A 14,539-nucleotide genomic window follows, 5' to 3' on the forward strand; every position below is an offset into this window, starting at 1 on the left:
TCTGTTCTGTCCATACATATCAAAACGCTCGATGAAACTTAATTCCCACATTGATCATCATAACTGTGTATATGACTGCAAGCTAAAATTATTAGTGTTTTAGTACTTGGAGAAGTAGGGTATGAGAAACCACTTTAAATATTTTGCCATAGAAACCAGTTTCTCCCTACAACAGTGAAATTCTGCCTCTTTTACAAGCTTTTAACTGTTGCTATTTTAATAATTCAATGTATGTTTTGTTTGCAGCTTCCTTTGTTTCTTAATTGTGAGCCAGCTTTGAAAATAAGGCTTATAGAAATAACCTTCTAACCATCTATTTGATACATCATTGCATTGAATAAATTAAGCAAGTACTGTATCTGGTACAGGGATGGGCCATTTACAACCCTGAACCTCTAAGAAACAAAACCTATCTTCAGCTGTTCAGAACTGCTATGCACTCATATGTTAAAAACAAACCTATTTTGAGTGGTCTTTTTAAAAAGGCTTTTCTGCAACATTAAAACTTAATGTCTTTTTTTGTCATTGAAAATGCCCTTATGTGTTAGAATATAAACCTTTATGTAACTTTTGTCTCAAAGTGTGACCCCTCTCAGACACAATTGGAAAGTTGTCTGGTTATGTATTAGTCTTGTCACTGTGATGGGCCAGACCCATGTGTAATGGCTCTTTCCTCTGCAATCCTGGTTATATATGAACAGAAGAATGTTTTGGGTGAGACAAATTACATGTTTTTATTTCTTTCCTTACCAGTGTTTGCAAGTGTGGTACATGCATGCAGATATTGGTAGAGCCAGAGGAAAAGCAGCTAAACACATTATTGTAGTAAGAATAGCTAATAATGTTCACTGTTTTATCCCATTCTAAATAAGTATAAGGAATTCTTTATGCTTCTCCAATTTACACTTGTAAGCATTACCTTAGAATCCATAATAAAAGCTTTATTTTTCACACTAGCTTCTATCTCCATATTCTTTCTCCTTTTTTACATATCAGAATGTTGCACAATTTTAAATTATGGACTTAAATAATTGCATAATGTCAAATATGCTGCATGGTCCCTTACTTTTATTTTGATGAGAATCTCTAAATCGGAAACAAGAGTGTATGCTGCCAAGTACATGAATTCTTTATTTTGCTATATTTCATACTTGGCTTTCAACTGAAACCAGGTTCTTCAAAGTAGATGATATGCTGAGGATCTTGCCAGTGCTTCAGTGCCTCAAATTCTTACAAAGTAAAAATGAATGGGGTTATTTTTGCCTTGGTTCTCAGATTTCAAGTGGGGGTGGGGAAGAGATCTACCCTCTTCAGTAGCTCAGTGTGTATTAGGAGTTCAGCTGTAGATTCAGTAATAGATTAGCACAAAATATGAACTAAACATAACTGCAGACATAACACTTTTCTTGGCTAGCAGGCACTTACTGTTTCACAACTGAACATTTTGTTACTTATACTTTAATACCCAAGTATTAAAAATGTTACATGCTTAAACATAATGCTTTAAATATTTATATAAATTAAAAACTCTCAAGTTATTTAACACTTTTCAACAACTTTTTATTATAAATGAAGACATAATTATTATGCATAGCCATCATTAGTCAAAAATCCATTTGCTAATTAAAACTAAAGGAAATACATTAAATCAATGAGATTTATGTAAATATTTGCTTACTGTTCAGCAATTGATTCAGTGAATATACTCTAGCTGGGACTAACATTGGATTTAGACCATTATTTAAAAAACAAAAAGAAACTTTTCTCTCTTCTATCGTATACGGGAAATTCAACTGTTAGTCCCAACTAATATGGACCCACCAAATCAATGGGACTTACATGAATGTTGACTGACCAAATCCCAGTCATTTGGTCTCTAGTTGAGACTGACAAGTAGACATAAGACTAGGACACTCAGGGAAATGGACAGGAGCAAGCTCCACTAGTGTTTAATGCTAAGATGTATTTTTGCCCCCACCCCCATCACCACCATCATCTTAGAACTGCAGAGCTAGAATGGACCATATGGATCATGGTAACAGCCTTTGTAGCCGAGTTTCTTGCAAAGGTTCTCTCCTCCCAGGTCTCTAAAAATTAACTAGACTACCCCAAAGTATCCCCTATTGTGTTTCTTGTTGTATTTTTTAGCTGTGTAACTACTATTATGTGTATCTCTATTTACTATTAATTTCCCAAGTGTATGTTTTTAAGTTTCCTATGCCAATAAAGGTTACCAAATTGATTGGTTGATCATGGTAACCATTTGTAGCTGGGCAAGACCATGTCCATTGCAGCTGTTTTGTGAGACTTGAGTGATAGCTGTACAACTTGTAAAAAAAATATTAAGTATATTTGATTATTTGCTGCCTCAGATGAAAAGTGTGTTCTAAATTTGTAATACTGTTAACCTCTGTTTATTTCTTCTTCATAATCATTTCTGCTACTAAAAGGAGTCTCTACAAAGAGTGAAAAAACATTGTGAGTACACTCGAGTGTCCGCTGGGCAACAGCATGCAGGCACCAAATCCTTCACTTCCAGAAGTGTTGCACTGAAACAGCACTGAGCCTACCCACTTCATGGACGCTGATCTCCTGGACGACGGCTGAACTCGAAAGAAGGTTTCTGCACACATCTCAAGCTCTGGCTGCTTATGAGCAAAAAATAGTCTGATTGTCTTGATATTTTAATTGGTTTTTGATTTTTGCCTGTATTTAATGTGTGTCCATGAGTCTTAATTGTGCAACCCTCTGTTACAAATACGTACAGAAAGGAAGATGCTTGATGATAACATTTTCAAAGTTTGCTAAACATATGTCTTTCTCATGGATCTGGTTATTTCAGTAAAAATGTACTAGAAGAGTAAACTCGTGTGTATGCACGTTAAGTTTAATCTGAAAAAAGATTTGTTATTCGTACTGCCAGCCCCCTAGCAATCATTACAGTACTTGTATACAATGGAATGATTTGGGAATATGGCACCTTATGTCATTCAGCAAATTCATGTGGATGAATAAAGCTCTCTGGATAACTAAAAGCTCCCAAAGGCCTGATTTCAAGACAGTATTTATCAATTGGTAAGATGGATTCAGTATTCTAACTGTTGACAATTGGAGCTGAAACAGCAGGAATAAAATGAGGTAGCTCTTTAGAGACCCCATCTGAGACTTTGAGCATTCTCCTGAGAAAAGGAAGTGAATGTTAAATATGGTGCAGCTGGTATCTTAACTTTCAGAGCAAATAGCATGCCCTGGGGGCTTTCTCATAAATATCAAATGATACAGGACAGCCCAGCAATGAAAGGAGGACATAAATTGTTATTGGAAAATGTGTATGAAAATGTATATCTATTTTATTTTCATTATTTATTTATTTGCAGTACATTAATATCCAGCTGAAATAGTAGCTGGCACACATGACAGCTCAATGAGTAATAGATCCATAAAGAACAACACACACACATGCACACACACACTGGCAAAGGTTTTTCTTTTCAGATTCAACAATAACAAACGGTGGTAGAGAAAATGGGAACATTAAAATATATAAGACAAAGGAGTGCAGGGAACCTAGATTTTCGGAGGTTTTTTTTTACTTAAAGTGTTCAGTGATAGGAGAACACAGCTTAGGCAGTAGATTTGCATGGCAAGTATTTATGTGTCTATTCAAAAGGATAACAAAAGCACGAAGTCTGTATGTTTAAGAGTTATTTCAATACTAAGAAATATATCATTAATTGTTTAATTTCAGTCTCTATGAGTCAAAGCCTAACTTTTGTGACCAATAGCTTAATTTCCTCCCCTTTTTTCCCCTACATCTGCTTTTCATGGTGCCTATAGGATTGGAATAATACTAGAGATAGATACAGGATTTACTGCTGATTTTTCTCATAACAAAGGAGAGATAATACAGTAATTTACTAATTTGTCTTTGGAATTTACAGACTGAATGTACCATTGGTACATATGGTTCCATATAATTGTCTAAAGATCCTAGTAGAACTTGAAAATTAGCCAGCATATCTTGTTTTAACTAGGGCTTCAACCCAAGCAAAGATATTTCTTAGCACAAGTCTTACTCCCCAGTAAGTAAACATAAGATAGTAGTTCTGACTCCTGTCCTCTGAAGATGCCGGCTACAGAGACTGGTGAAACATTAGGAAGAAAAACAGCCCGGAAAACCCACAACAACCATTGGATCCCGGCTGTGAAAAGCTTTGAGAATACATAAGATAGTAGTTTTAACTGGTAAATTGTAAGAATTTGGGTAAACTCATCCATTCAATATAAGTAATTAGTATGACAGAATGGCCAAAATCCTACTGAATATTTATGCATCACAGAAGTTACTACTGCTAATTGCAGCTAATTGATCAGATTTTGGGCATGTGCCAGACACACACTGACTGTACGATCAGGCACATGATTAGGCATACAACTGACTTATGAACAACACCTCATCAATAAGCTACAGCAATTTCCACTATTCCCCTTGTGTCACATAACTATTCAATAGGATTCTGGCCAACATATTTGATAAAGGAAGCCTAATATTGTTTGTTGTAAGGCAATGTACACATGTGGTCCTAGTCATCATCTTATAACTGGTATTGTTTCCTATTTGAGACAAAAGTGGAGGATGCTTCTTTTATGGGCATACTTCCCACATGCAATGTGTACTAACAATAATGTTTTTAATACTGATTCCCTACTAATTGATTAATTTCCAGCTCATTAATTACCAGAAGAACAGAGCCACAGGTTAACTTAATTAAAAGCCTGAAGTTATTTTCTGTATGCTCTTGGGGCTACTAGTATCATGTATGATAGGTTTTTTTAGCGTAAGGAAGGATTACTGCTGGTGCTGCACCTTTCTTTCTTGTCTTAAAACAGAGTGCTTTTTTGGATTCTCATATCCAGAAGTGCATGCTGGCTGGGGAATTCTGGGAGTGGTTATCAAAAAAGTGATTTTCCAACCTTTGTTTAAATCAGTCACATGAGCTACAAAAGTTTAATTGACCAGTAACTTTCAGTAAGAACTTAAGAGTTGTCACTTGTGGCTAAAATTGTACTGAAGGATGATGATGTCTGTTTGTTGATTTCCTCCTTTAGGATTGGCCTGTAAGAGAAAAATAAAATTACTTGATGCTATAATTGAAAAACATTTGTAGAGATACATGGGAAAAGTTGAACAAACAACTTGATTAGAAATAAGTTATAGAGATGGAAAGAACCCTATGAATGTTCTTATAGAGCACTGTAAACAAGTTTGGCCAAGATATACTGATATCTGAGTTGGAAAATCCAAATTATGTATCTCCATGGAATTAATTATAGGCTACCTGGATGGCTAAGTGAGTTGGGTGTGTGACTGTTGAGTCAGAGGTTGGGAGTTCAGTTCCCCACTGTGCCTCCCAGAAGAAAAGCCAGTCTGTGTGGCCTTGGGCAAGCTGCACAGTTTCAGACCGCTACCAGAAGAAAGAAGTCATTAACCACTTCTGAGTATTTTATGCCTAGAAAATTCTGGAAAGGGTTGCCATGAGTCAGAATCAATTTGATTGTATACAATAATTATGATGATGAAGTTGAAAATAATGATGAATAAATTAACTGACAATTTGTCATGCTTTAATGGCATCCTAAGCTTATGCATGATGTGAACATACTGAGTCTTTCTTTCAAAGATTATATAACCATTAAAATGTTGCTAACAAGCATACTGTTAGAGGTGTGCATGAACTCACACACATTCTGAGACACATTTTTAAGTGTAACATTTTTTTGAACCATGGCAATAACACATGTTGCGGGGGCCATTTCTTCTCAGGCACTGTTTTAGCCTATAACAGAGAAGTTTTCAAGTTAAAACAGCTTGTGGAGTGCACTTACATGTCTTGGCATTTACTTTTGATTTTGTTAGTATCTCACTTGTTACCAAAGGGACCTGGTTTGTACAACAAATATCACCCATCAATTGGGTTGGTTAGGGGTATTACCCAGCTGGCCAGGTTTGTACAACAATGCTGATTCCATCATTAAATTGTATTCCACTGCCTTCCAATATTATATTTAAAACGTATTTGCTCTTATATTTTTTAAAAGCATTGACTCAATCCTTCATTGGACTTTGTTTTTCTGAGAAGTAATGTCTTTTTAAAAAACACAATTTGATTTTATTAGAAGTCCTTGAAAGTATACAGTGGTTAGTTTCACCTATGTTTGATGATAACCATGGTCCCATTATTGTTTTCAGCCTCAATGAATATCATTACTATGAGAAGGACAGCAGAGATGGCCTTAAACCAAAAAAAAATCCAAAGGTGAATGTATAATGAAAGTTATTTAACCTATTATTTTGTTTCAGGGAGATTATTCCTCTTGGCATCAAGCTCTTAACTTTTGTCATTCAACAAAAATGTTGTTTAACCACTGTGCACAAACTCAAACATAATAGATTATGGAATTTATGGAACTTTTTGCATGGGCTAAAAGGTTTTCTTTATTTTAAACAATAAGTGTTTTAACATTAATAGATTTACTTCACACATGCGTGAGCCTGCGTGCGCACACGTACACACACACAAATGAACAGTTAGAAATTTGTACAAATGTTGACCAGTTCTTGGAAAATAAGGACCCATCTTTTGTGGATTCATCTGGCCCAACTTTACTGTGTCCTGACTCAGCCAAGGGAAATACACATGCTGAGTAAGTTTCTGCACACATATCCCAAATGTATAAAAGAACTGCATACACAAATGTATGTTTTTTTCCTGAGGCGCAATTAAATAGCATTTGTAGCATGTAAGAAGAGCCTATCCAGGTAGCACTGCATGTGTTAGTCCATTTAAACTTGCATCCACTGCCGTTACATGTGTGATTTTAACATACCAAAGTGTGATATATCTGTGGTGTATGTTGGTGTTTTTAATCCCTGGAATGCTAATTCTGCACACAGAGGTAACCAATATATGTGTAAAACTCTGCAATATCTCTGTTTTTATTGTACTCCTGGCATCACATTAAAATTGAATTGCATGCTACTGCCATGGCTGCACACACACTGCCCACACCAAATAGAAACTCAGCAGGTGTGTCTATCATGCTTACTGGCAAAACAGTGCAAATGATGCCAGTACAAAACTAGCCTCACCAAACAGCTGGTTGTCTTTGTTGCTTATATTGTAGAAGGTCTGTTTACTCCCAGATGAATTTAGAACAGTCAGCTTTGTGTCAGATTAGCCTGGGCACCAATATGAACTTAGACCATTTTGTAAACAGTTATGTAAGTGGTAGCCCTTAACTGCTGAGCCAAGTATAAATGAAACACATATATAGTATCTATGATGATGATGATGATGATTTATTTATTTGATTTATACCCCACCTATCAATCAATTAATTATGCAACTGTATAAACAAGATTAAAAATATGTAGTCTCTCATTCTTATCCAAATTATTTTTGCTGTTAAGGAGAACCTCTGACACTATAATTTTCATAATGGAAATACAAACCCATGAATGAAATGGAAAATCAGAAAAATAAGCAAATTTGTAGTTTTTAATATCTAAATGTCTATATCTGCTTATTTATAATAAATCAATTAGATACCTTCCAGCCCATGTGAAACACAAGAGCTCACTGATTTCAACTAGAGAGATATTTATATGAATTAAAGTGATCTGAGTGAGACCAGTAGACCTTATATGTGTTGTCTAACTTTGGCTAAAATGCATCCTTAATTTGTAGGTAGCAATTCACACTCAGCACTGGTAACAAATTATGACAGACAAACCTTAATTCTTCCTAACATCAGACCAACCCAGTGTTCCCTATTATGGGAGTTGCAGTCCAATTGCAGCTGGAGGGCCACAGCTGCCCACTTTTGGTTTCACAGTACAATCAGACCTTTTTAGATCCTAAATGAGGTATGAAGCCAAAACCCAGCTGCCACCATCTCTGAACCTAGCTTGACTAATATAGTTGTTATGCAGGTATAATGCAGGGGAACCATACACATTATATTGAGAACCTTATAGGAAGGGTAGCTAAATAGAAATAATAAGCATAAAGAGTTTGAATAATTTGGGCTCGTGCACCTGAGTTGACTGAAGTGTACTTCCCATCCTCCCCTCTGCAGTTTTTCCAGCTACCTGAAAATGGTACCTAGAGATCCAGCAGATCCTGCAGAAACGGCGGGGAGGTATAATACAAGAGAAAGAGCTTAATTATCGGTGAGTTAAGACATTCCAGCTATGGAACTCTGGGCCACTGATTCTTCTTCAGTCAATGCAGAGTTTCCAGCCATGTGTTCTGGCATGATGGCCTCATAACAAATAATGAAACATACTGTTCTTACTAAGAAAGAGCAAGAGCTAGGCAGTGTTAAAAGCAAAATGAATGAAACATGTTGTAGTATAGTACATTTGATCTTACAACTGCAAAATAATACATCTCTGTTTAGCATAATTTTGTTGAGAATACAATTCAGACTGTGTTTTGTTGGAATCTAGAAACGATCTAGTTTGTTAAATAATGAAACTGGTTATGATGTGAAGCGTTTAAAGCATGTGTACAGAAATTGTTTCACTTGCTGAAGGATCCATTGTCATTTAAAACAATGGCATTACATATTGAGAACAGTCTGTCTAATAGGAAAACCTGTTAAAATATTTTCCCACCACACGACCCTCCAGCCAAGAATGATTTTGAACAATGGCTTCACTTTTTAGTAATGAGATTCTAAGCAGCCTCCTTTTTCAAAACTGGTCCCACAGATATCTAATTTTTAGTGGGATCAAAAGTATTATTGGACCATATTAGAGTTTTTACCCAGAAAATTTCTCCTCTACTTTGCAGACCTAAGGAAACTATGTCACCATATGTGATGCCTTTCTTACTACGTACGGTGTTCTGGAAATGAATAAATTTTGTCACAGCAGCCTGAACCATGACAGATTTCTGAACTGCCAGAGGGTGTTTATGGACCAGAAGTAAGGAGTCTGTTTTAACTCATCAGAAAGTAAGTTTAATGAATAGGCTTAAAGCCTCATCTATTTGCTGCCATTTTATTGTTTGTTAAGTCGACTAAACTGATCCATGGTTTCCAATATTCCATTATCATTCCCACATCTCTAAGATAACTCATGGTGAAAATTCAGCCTGCACATCATCTTTCATGCAGCTGGAGAATACTAATAGATTAGTTTAATACGTCTCCATGGGTTTTCAACACTTCACATCCTAGTTAACAGAAATAACTTAAGCAGTTTATGTAGGGATGTGGTAGATCTAGATCAGGGTGAGCAACATCTGAGGGGCCACTGTTCAACACCCCTGGAACAACAAGAGGTTGTCTGTCCCCTTCTGGCAAAGTAGGAAGTTACATCAATTCCTGTTTTGTTTTTTGTTTATGAAAAAAACATATTTTGTGCGGAGGTCATAAAATTAAGCTTGAGACTCCATGGGATTTATGGGCCACATAATTCCTACCCCTGACTTAGGGGTTTAGATCTCTCAATGCTGTTTTTTTCTCCCCAACTCCCACTAACCAGATCTAAGCCCTAATTTGGAAGTGAACATTGTCTCTCGGAGCTTTATTTTGCTGAGCACCACTGGTTTACAGCCTGAGTGTTGTGTGTGTTTGAATGTGTATGAGTGTACATGCGTGTATTAAAGGAAACATGAAAGCAGTTATAGAACAAAGATGAAAAGTACCCTAAGGAGTTCAAAGTTGCACAAATTTGCACTGCTGAAGAAATATATCTTCAAGATATAATTATAGTGTTGCCACCTCACAGTAACAATACGGGGGGGGGACATTGGAGTCAAAGAAGAGAGAAAGTGGATTTCAGGAGTGGTGGCTGTTCCATAAGTCTGATTTCTTTAAAAAAAAAGAATACTGGTTTATTTGATTGCACTGCTGTCTCTGTAATAACTCATTTTTATTATGAAAGCAATAACTGCTAACAATTCCATCCTTCTTTTAATTTGCTGTCCCTGATGTGTGTAATGATTGTAATATTTAAGTGCCTTTCTCTCAGTTAAACATGGGGTTCAGAGATTGTGAGCAGAAGTTAATTATCCATTATACTGTTGCACCACATGTTCTAACCTCCATCTCCTCTGAATACAGGACATATAAATTATTACTGGATAAAGCAAACACCCTCAGAAGATCTTTGAGGTGGCTTTGTGAAGTCTACCATTGTGCAGGAAACAGCCTATGCATTAAAAAACAGCTTTAACTGTCTGGGAGCAAGCGAACCATCCTACACAGTATATTGCAGTCATCAGATATACCGAAATAGTGTACCTTTTATTTTAAGTTCTGGTATAGGCATAAAGCTTGTTCCCTGCAACCTGTGATTTGGAAAGCAGGATCCAGCACTAGTAACAGACACTTTCCCCCTCTCCTCGCAGTGATATAAATTATCCTAATTGTTTCATTTTTTTTAGCTTCAAGCACAATTCAAAATTACATCTGCACCAAGGTTTAGCAGGTTCGTTCTTAGTCAGAGTTTGCAAAACTATTTCATCTCTTGGCTTAAAAGAAGAACCCAGTAAGTTTTCATTCCTTAAGGTCAGTATTGATGCAAAACTGAAAAAGATAATCAACTAAAAATGTTGGTATAAGAAGGAAAGAACAGAAGGGAAGGCATTGCATCGCTAGGTCCCCGTTTATAAACCTTGATTTGTAGATATAAACATATCAGCACTGAACATTATGCCTTTCCATGTTCTGGTGCTTTTGTACTGGCCTTAAGACCAAGTCATATGAAAATTCCTGTTCATAATGATGTTTAATAGTATTGCCCTCACATCAGAAGACTTATTGGAGAGTTGTATTCTGTAAGTGAAAAGTTAATGCTGTATCCTCTTCAAGGGAAAGGTTCTTGAGACATTAGAAAAAAGAGAGACCATCATTATGATTGTCAGGATCATTGCAATTAATTACAACAGCAAGGAGTGACAGAACCCAAAATAGCACAAGCTGCTGGTGACCCAAAAAACCACTCACAGCATGTCCAAGCTAGTATTTGGCAGGGAGCACATGCAGCTTAAAAAAAGAACACCACCCTTTAGGCCCATGCAAGCAATTAAACATTTTGTAGAAATGTCAGGCCATAAGTAGGAAAAGGCCTTTCAATTGTTTGTAGAGCATTTTCCTCCAGTTAGGAAGAACAAATTTTAATGGTTACCTGGTTCCTTCCCTCCCCAAAAGAGGCAGATAGGCTTAAGTTTTAAAAGGCAGCTGTTCAATTAAAAAAAATAACAATAATTCCTGCCAAGACTGTCCCCATGATTCTTATGGGGAGGGGGTGGGTGAGTAAATGCCAATCAGCTTAGCAGTACTTAAAGATACGTAAGGAACTTCGCCTAGGAGCTCTGCTGACGACGTAAAACTGGGAGACATTTGCAGAAGTGTCTGTCAAACAAAGTATAAAAATAATCAGAGGCTGATGACACTAGTTACTGAAACTTTTGCTGGTGGGCAGGGCTGTGCAACTGGCCAGAATTCTACTGGTTCTTATTTGACTTTTGCCTTTTACTTAGCTATACACTGAAAATAAGGAACATGAAGATTTTGAAAATGTGCATTAGAACAACATAGTTTAACTGACTCAGAAAGACAGTGTTCTCAGAACATAAATCATTCAAATAGTTCAGAGTGTTTCCAAAGTAGGCAATATAACACTGCTACTTGGGAATAACTTAAAGTACCTTAAAGCTAAGTTTTGTGATTACCACTACATTGAATTACTGGCCTATAAATTACCTACCAAATAGTCAGGGGAGATGTACCATAGGTCATAAGAGCCCTACATCCTGATTAGGTAATCAATCTAACGCTATTATCTGACCTACAGTACCTCCTCTTGCATGTGGGTATAAGGCGAATCTCTAGGTAAATTGATAGGTGCCAACTAAATATCATGGACGTCAAACTGCATACCATTAAATTAATGGATGCCAGGCATGGTCTTGTAACTTTACTGTTAAAAATTCCTCTTCTTTTTATATTGCATGGAAGTCATTAGGACCAACACATCACTGAAAGTATTTTTTCGGAACAGATTATCGTCGCTATGTGGGGCACCACTGAAGTTGTATTTCAATGCATTCCTATGGAAAATGGTGCTTCGACTTACAACCATTTTGAGTTATGACTGGAGTTCCGGAACCAATTAAGTTCGTAATTCGAGGTACCACTGTAATCTCTAAAGTGTCACAAAACTTTTATTATTTTTCCTGCAACAGATGAATACTACACATATGCCCGCGCGTGCACGCACACACACACACACACGCACACACACACGCACACACACACACAAATTACAAAGTAAGTAATCATCCTGTTAAGTGTCAAATTGTTTTTTTAAAAAGCCATGGCTAATATTGCTACTCAGCACTATAGATAAACTAACTGGGAGGAAGGAATCACATACAGTGGGGTCTCGACTTACGAACTTAATCCGTATTGGAAGGCAGTTCTCAGGTCGAAAAGTTCTTAAGTCAAATCTGCATTTCCCATAGGAATGCATTGAAAACCATTTAATCCGTATCTGCTCTTTTCGTCCATAGAAACTAATGGGAAGCTGCTATTCCGCCTTCTGCCACTAGAGGGGGATATTTTTTCTTTTTTCCTTTTAACCTAAGATGACTTAGCTTTTAAAAAAAGGGGAAAAAAGAGTTCGTAACTCAAATCTAAGTTCGTAAGTCGAGTCCATATATTCCTATGAGAGCGGTTCGTAAGTCGAGACGTTCGTGTGTCAAGCCGTTCGTAAGTCGAGACCCCACTGTACATACATACATACATACATACATACATACATACATACATACATACATACATACATACATACATACATACATACATACATACATACATACATACATACATACATACATACATACACTTAAGAATGACTGCTAGTAATTATTATTAGATTAACAGAATTGCAGATTTCTTCTTTGCAAATCTGAATGTTCTACTGGCCATGATTGTCCAGATCAGTAACTTTTCTAATCTCAGCTATGGCTGTGTAAATGATTTGGCCTCAGGCCAAGCTTGAGGTGCCTCAGCTTGTTGTGCTGGGGGTCTTCAACATCCATGCCAAGTTGCATGGATGTTGAACTGGAGATGCTCCAGTTTGTCAGGAGCATCTCGGGATGTCATGTCTACCATGGTGACTGTGCAGCTGTCCCAAGTGTTGTCTTGCTCTCCTCATGTTGCAGGACATACTCTTGGCGTGGTGTTCTGTACTGGGCAGACTGGTGGGATGGTGATGATTTGGGTGTGGATGAACTCTTAGTAAGTCCATTGGCATGGACAGATTGCTACTTAGTGGAGTTTAGGATTATTTGAATTCTGAGCCAGTTTAATTTGGGGTGGGGGGGCAATTAAAATTGTCTGATCTAGGAAGCTGATGGATTCAGATAGTTTCTTGATGGCTCGTGGAGAGTTTCCTTATTTCTTGACAAGTGATCCTGTTGAAGTTTTGGCTGATCTCTTGAATGGGGAGATCAGCCAAGGCAATTGCTATGATCACTCTTAAAGTTCCCCTCCCCTGAAGGAGAGGCAGACTAGTTTCTTGGTTTACTAGGGAGCTGGGGATGATGAAATGAGTGAGAAGGTGATTAGAGTGACAATAGTAGAAAACTCAGAACAGATTGAACAAGCATGGGCTAGAGGTGATTAGAATGCCTACTCCAGGACAATAGTGGCAGTGAAGAAATTGTTCTCCTCTGTCACCCTTGCATCTGCACAGAACCATCCAACAGAGGTCTTTTGGATGGTCAAGGGCCTGTTGCAGAGACGCCTGCAAGATGACAGCCCTCTGTGAAATTTTGCATGAGCCTTTGCAGACAACGTTGCTCAGGTCTGCTCTGACTTAGATGTTGCCGTTTGTGCAGGTTGTGTCAACATAACTTTGCCCCCTGTTTGTCTTTTAAGAACAAATACATTTCAGTTAGCATCTCAGGATGTGGACAGGATCTTTGAAGAGAAGAAACACCCACGTGTGTGCTGGACCCTTGTCCTTCCTATCTTAGAGGGCGACTGGCCAAGTGGATAAGGTGCAGAAAGGCAGGATACCAGCATGCCTGAAACAGGCAACAGTAAAACTTTTGTTTAAAAGCTGTACATTAATCCCACTGTATTGGATAATTATCAGACAGTCTGTAGTATTTCCTTTCTGGGCAATATTTGGAGCATGCATTGGTGTCTCACCTCCCATAGTTCCTAGATGAAGTAGATTATCTAGATCAGTGATTCCTAACATTGGGTAGCTCAGGTGTTCTTGGACTATAGCTCCCAGGAGCCTTCACCACTAGCTCTGTTAGCCAGGGTTTCTGGGAGTTGCTGTCCAAGAATATCTGGGTTACCCAAGGTTGAGAACCACTGATTTAGATCCATTTCAGGTCTAGCTGTGAAACAGAGTAGGCTTTGGTCACACTGCTGGTAATCTACATTGGGAACTGGAGAGTGGATTGCATCCGTGTTGGTTCTGCTGGACCTGTCAGTGGCTTTTGAT

The 14,539-nt window shown here is 37.5% G+C and overlaps 1 long non-coding RNA gene across 1 annotated transcript in view; it reads left to right on the plus strand.

The window, feature by feature from the left end:
- Positions 1–14,289, plus strand: part of LOC144585965 (uncharacterized) — a 31,792-nt gene extending 17,503 nt beyond the window's left edge. The window contains exon 2 of the long non-coding RNA XR_013540617.1: positions 2,451–14,289. This is a non-coding gene — a long non-coding RNA (uncharacterized LOC144585965). The remainder of the gene's footprint in view (positions 1–2,450) is intronic.
- Positions 14,290–14,539: the final 250 nt, after the last annotated feature.

Source organism: Pogona vitticeps, chromosome 1, assembly GCF_051106095.1.
Source record: "Pogona vitticeps strain Pit_001003342236 chromosome 1, PviZW2.1, whole genome shotgun sequence".
Lineage (NCBI taxonomy): Eukaryota > Metazoa > Chordata > Lepidosauria > Squamata > Agamidae > Pogona > Pogona vitticeps.